Below are 6417 nucleotides of genomic sequence, written 5' to 3'. Positions count from 1 at the left end.
ATTTACTAACACAAAAGTATTCAAAAGAAAAGAAACTGATTTTTCACCACTACATGACAGGAGTGTCTCATGTCCACGTGTGTGTGATGACGGGAGGTAGTGATGAGGTATCTACTCTCACGGTGATGAGGGATGATTGTTAAAAGCCTACAATAGAAAGAGAGATGAAAAAAAAGCCAGAGAAGGGTACAATTAAGGTGAAAGAAGTGTGAAATTAAAGAAAAGTGGAGGACAGGTATACAAACAGAAAAAATAGGTTTATAATATGAAATTAAAGGCTTGCATAACGCACAAGGAAGATGCCCCAGCATCCACCATTACACTTTGTGAAAAGGGACACAAGCCCCTCATGTGCGCCCTCTGTCAGCAGCACTAACACGTCATCTGCTCCAAGACAAGCGGAGGACACACACGAGTGGTGCGACGACAATCACGTGGCTCTCGGCACGTCACTAGCTGTATGATGCTGCTGTTTCCACCCTCATCAGGGCCTCCACAAACACTCGCCGCACCCCTCACCCCCGACTCATTACAGGCTGAGGACTTCTTCAGACGTTTGTGGCAATAAGATTCCATCTCTGGACACCGAGGGTCCGGGCGCCCTCCACCGTGACCACGGCTGTCTGTCTGCAACCATCGCCATCCCACCCCGACAATGGCCGGCGCTTCAGAGGCTGGGAAGCATTGAGGCTGAGCAGTGTTCATAGGCACTCCAGGCGGGTACGGGTGGAGCTGTGGCCATCTGCACCACGTGATCACTAGCGACAGACGCCTTCCGACAAAATGCGAGTTAGCTTTCTTTCTTCGCACGACACCTTGTCCTGCGCCTTTTGCGAAGCATAACAAAGCATAACACACCACAACACAGTACAACACAACACCTGATGAGGACAAATGTTGTGTACCTTTCGACCAAACACAAACGTACGGTCGCACGCCCTCTAGCGGTTGCCATGGCGCACACATCTCAGTTCGTCGTCCAGGAAGGGAGATAATGTAACTTCCTGTAACAAAGCTGAAACTTCCTGCACAGACATGACGTCACTTCCGTGAGTGATAAGCTTCGTCGGCACTGTTCATGTCTGAGAGAAAACAGTTTCCATGATTGGATTCTTACTCAAAGCCAGTCGACAGCCATCAACAGAATCCCTCAACCCTTCAACAATGTATGGAAAGAAGAAAACATTTCCATAATGTTAACTCTCTCGTGGTCCAGGGAAACATTTATGTAAAATAACAGTTTTTTAAACCGTGCACACACATCATTTGCTGTAAACTACGGTTGGAGGAAAAAACAAAACCAAAAAGCAAACAAACAAACATCACCGGCAAACTGCGGCCTTTTCTAACTCTAAATATGCAAATGGTGCGGCCTGCTATCAGACCTGACGAGAATCTCGCCAGACAGCGAGAAGTCGAATCTCAATGTAACAAATGTTTTTGAAGGACTCAGGCAGCACTAGCCTTATATTTCAGGAAAATTCAAAGTAAAATGAGCAAAGATATACCATCATTGTCCACTGCAGGATAAAAGCAGGGCTTGGACGACAATATTGCACGAGCCTCCCCCTCCCCTGCCACCCACCACACAGACGGGGGAATGCCAGATGAATTTAACCGATTTCATTCAAAAACATTTGGAGAATATGTGAACTCTAACCTGAACAGATACTCGTTGGTACAAGTCGTTAAAACACCATCGACAGATGACTTTGCGAGGTGTAGGTCCGATGTTTCATCATGCACAAAGGAAAACACACTTTGCGAAAAGGAATATTGAAAACTAAATTTTCGCTAATGTCCTACAAGCCATAGAAATCATGAAATGAGCTCCTAAAAATAATTAATTTAAGTGAAAGGACCTTTCACTTCATTTTCTTCATTTTTGTCATGTTGGATTTCATCTTGTTCCTTTTGCTTTTATGAATGTTGGTCTCAACTTGAAACTGTTCTCTGTTGTTGAATTGTTTTTAAGTGTTTTAAGTGCTTCCCTGATATTATTTAAACATTTTATAAGTGATTACAAAGGGCTCTAGACTATTTGTGAACATTTATAAAATGTTTAAATGCTTTCTGGATTCCTTTTGTTTCGTGCACTGACCTTGCACTCTGACCTGGACAAGTTCATCCAACACGGTGAGTTGCACAGCTTGATACATCACATTTATTTCATCACAATACACTATTATATGTATGGTAATCAGCATAAAAACAAGGTTCATTTGCTGCAATGAAATGTTTTAGTGATTAATATTTAAGCGACAATGCATCCCCGGATGTTGGGGTGAAGGGGACACAAAGCTGGAAGACTTTAGTCAGGGGAGGCAACACATGCCGACACAAAGCCAAAGATGTTGGAGGAACTATACACAGACACTAAGTCAGCTGACGAGCGAGGCTTTCATCGACATAATCTTCCTATCTTCCGTGCAATCAGTTCACTTTTATCCTATACACAGTGCTGATGACAATAAATACTTTCAGACATTTTGATGAGGGCATCGTTCTCATTCAAAACAAGATGCCATGTAGAATAATCTGAAAATAAATGTTTCGAAAAAAATTAGGAGTAAATATTTGAGAAAAAATGCGCCGATCAAAAAAGCGCTGAGCAATGGTACGATGTTGGTTTTGATGACAGTTAACCGAAGGCTGCGCAGTGCTAATGAAATGCAATAGAACAAAACAGACCCACCCTACTTCCGCCCAAACCACGTGATGTACCCTTGAGTTCTCTACATCCTGGGTATCGTCCTTGCTCGGCTCTACACCCTGCGTGTCCTCACGGGTAGCATGATGCTAGCAAATCCTGTATTTCATCTTCACAGATCATGCCTGCAAAGGAGCATGGGATAGTTGGATGGTGTGACGTGTAAACGGATAGACTGAAGGACGAAGTGATGGACGATGAGAATTACTGGCTTTGTGGAGGCATGAAATGGGCGAAATGATTGTTGCAGCCAGCGAAATCCCGTTACCGTCATTATCATGGCAACCCGTCAGCGGGAGCGAGGGAGAGAGGAAGAGCAAGCGAGCGATAGAGAGAGAGGAGAAGTTTATTCTGATATTCGTTTGCTATGCCTTCACGGAATTTGTCGGTATATATGCAAATAACCGCTGCTCTTCACACGCGAGTTTTTCCCCCTCCACGACTGTGAATGTGCGGAAATGTGGGCGGCCCTCACGTGGGCCTGTAAAACTGTGGGCAGCCAGCAAAAGGGTGCAGACCGGGCCAGCGCTCGCGTGATTACGTCCCCTGATTGCGGCTGATTGTCACCAGGAGGGGCGGGAGCTCTCCTATCAAGGGAGACGAGAAAGTTGCGCAAAAGATGGCGCGCGCAGCTTTTGAGCGTCAATTAGGATGGGAGGAACAGGCATCTCCATGAAAATAGTCGCCTGATTGCGGCCACGGATCGCCACAACCTCCAGTGACCCAGTCAAGTGAGAAATTCGCAGACCGGCCTCTGATTGACCGGAAATAACGAGAACGAGAGGAAGAGCATGCAAAGGGAGGTCACGCAGTTGGCGCCAAGATTAAACTGGACATTTCCTGTTCTCCCTCGCAGGAAAAGTTCCACAGGACTGGATTCTGGAGACACTGACGACAGCAAAAGTTTTAGGAGATGTAAATCTTTTTCCTGAATCTTTTCTTTTCTGCAGGGAGCCTCGTTTTCACTTGATTCCATTCTGCTCCACCTCAGGTCATGTGATCGCAGTGAGAAACTCAGGTTGGTTCAGTCAATGTCGGGAGTAGCTGTAAAGGTGGGAGGAGATGACAGGTTCTGTCAGCGACAGGGATCACTGTAGCAGGTTGGCTCAGTAAACGGAAGTGGACAAGATGGGGAGTGGTTCAAAACCCAGGAAGAATGAACCACAGATATGGACAGTCCAGTGGTCTGATGAGGTATCATCGCTGCAGTCGTTGTGCTGTGCATCATGGCTGTAACCCTGCTGTGCAGCGCCGTGCTGCGGTCACTGGCCAGGTGCTCTCCACACTTACATCTTAATTATAATATATTTACCACAAACACTAATGGCTGACCTGTGGTGTGTACACCTATAGTTTGTGTTAACTTCTGTAGACACTGGTAACTCTTCCCCGTCACCGCGAGCACAGCGAGAACTAAACTATTCCTAACAACAACAACAACAACAACAACAACAACAACAACAACAATAAAAAGAAGAAGTCATCATCTTCATTACTGATGTCCCTTCGCTTAACGTGGTTTGAGTAGTAGCAACGCTGGTCGTCAGCTGGTACCAGCCGAGAGATGATTGATGATTGATGATGAGGAGGAGGAGGAGGAGGATGATTGCCTCTCATAGGTGACTGAGTTTGGGGCAATAAACTGCCGATACCCCGGGTACCGACGCGCAATGTTTGTGAAGTAATTAAAGGGTAGGTCGCCTGCTCGCAGCACTAGCACAGCAATGTTCCCGTCATTAGCGCCGTCAACATCTGTCATCTCCTCATCCTCGTTTGTCACTCAGCTTCCTCAGCCGCGCGCTACAGTACAACGAAGACGATTGGCTAAGCGCCTTGCTGACGTCACACCGCGGCTTTTGAACAGGTGAACCACCGCGGTTCTGTGATAAACTTGTACAGTCTGTTTACACGTCTGGCATTTGTTATTGTTGTTACTGCTATTCTGTGCATCAATATTGTTTACGTGTTTATTGTAATTAATTAAACTATTTTATTTGAATTCTGTTTAATTCATTATGTTTTACTTTTAAAAGTGTGATAATATTTTACTTGCTCTTGTGCTGTTCTTTATCTAGTTTATTGTGATCTCGTTTCGTCACATATGTATTTATATATTATTTGCGAATTTATTCAATGAAATGAAGATGTTGCGGGTGTTGAAGGGAGGAAAGCCAAGTAGCGAGCATCGTGGCCTTGTAATTACAACTGGAGGTTGTGGTTGCGTGGCCAGGATGTAAACATGGCGGGTGGTAGGACCCTCCACAACTGGCTCTCACATCTCCAGCACGCGGGGGTGAACACAGCCATTTATTTAACCTTTGACCCTCCTGGGCCCAGGCCCGGCAACTCTGGGAGGATAATTAGCGGAGCAAGAAGTCGCCATGTCGCGCGACAAACTCACTCACGCGAGGCCCGTAATGAGCATGCGCGAGCACTCCCTTGGGGCTGGGGAGGGGCAGTTGAGGACGGACGAGGAGGCAGGCGAGTCTGATGTGACATCTGTCGCCTTGTCAGCGCGTGCGATGACGTAGGCAGGGCCAGACACCGTTGGAAAGTCACGATCGTCAATGAAGTGGTGCCGTCCTCATCACCGACATCAAGTGGCGCGTGGTGAAGCCATTGTTTTTAAGTAGCAAACCATGGACCATCGCTTGTCCGCCGCCAAACAATTAGCAGTGGACCGAGGGGGACTTCAGCCGACCTCACTGCCCCTCGCGCAGTCCCACTCCTTCACCCGGGGTGGACGCCGCAAAGGCGATAGTGGAATTAGTGCGACAGTCGATCAGAAAACAGGAAGTGGCAGGTTTCTGACATGCTGGGCTCATCACAGCGATCCTGTGTTGTCATCACTGATGCACTGACAGAGAAAGTTTGTGAGGTGCCGTCGTTAGTCCAGCAGAACGGTCCACACAAAATGGCTTCCTGCAGTATTGGGTAAGAACTAGCCATGCAAACACAAAATACCCGCTGGTATACTCCGTAACAACAGCCAACGGCCAACAGCCAACGGCCACGACCACGACCACCCTGCTTTATTGCTTTATTTGTATGACAACAAACAATGTGGAGAGGTCTTATGATCTCTCGCAAGAACAGTCAGGACGAATACCAAGGAAGCAGTCAGGTATCGCTCACCTGCCGCCATATTGCAAGAAGGACAACTCACATGCCATCACGTGATCAGTAACAGGGAGGATGTTAACAAGGGAGACGACACTCCCTAGAGGGAGGCTGCGGAACCAGACGATGAAAGAAAGTGATGAGACTGTCGATGAAGGACTGACAGAGCGAGTGAGGATGCCAGCTGACAGAGGAGGATGAGTTCTGTGGGAGGGACAGACGTGGCTGGCAGCGACGGAGGATCATGTCAGAGTTGATGTGCCATGTAAGCTGGTTATCCAAGATGGTACCTAGATATTTATTGGAGGCGACTGTCTCGAAGGCATCGCCATGGAGAGCTGTTGACTACGTCAGGCTTGTTCAACGATCGTTTCTTTGTCTTTGAGGCATTTGTGAGAACAACAAAACAGAAAAGACTGATGCTCACAAGATCGCATTCATCTGCACAAGAATGAGAAATATTTACCTTCCTCACAACTGCTGAAAAGTGCGGAAAGGTTCACCGCCTCTAAAAGTGAGGGCGTCCTCACAATTCTTGTCATTTGTTTACAGTCGAACAAAAATGTTTCTTTGACTACACGCGGAAG

The sequence above is a fragment of the Pomacea canaliculata genome, linkage group LG8, assembly GCF_003073045.1.
Source record: "Pomacea canaliculata isolate SZHN2017 linkage group LG8, ASM307304v1, whole genome shotgun sequence".
Taxonomy (NCBI): domain Eukaryota; kingdom Metazoa; phylum Mollusca; class Gastropoda; order Architaenioglossa; family Ampullariidae; genus Pomacea; species Pomacea canaliculata.
Note: the sequence above shows the minus strand (reverse complement) of the source record.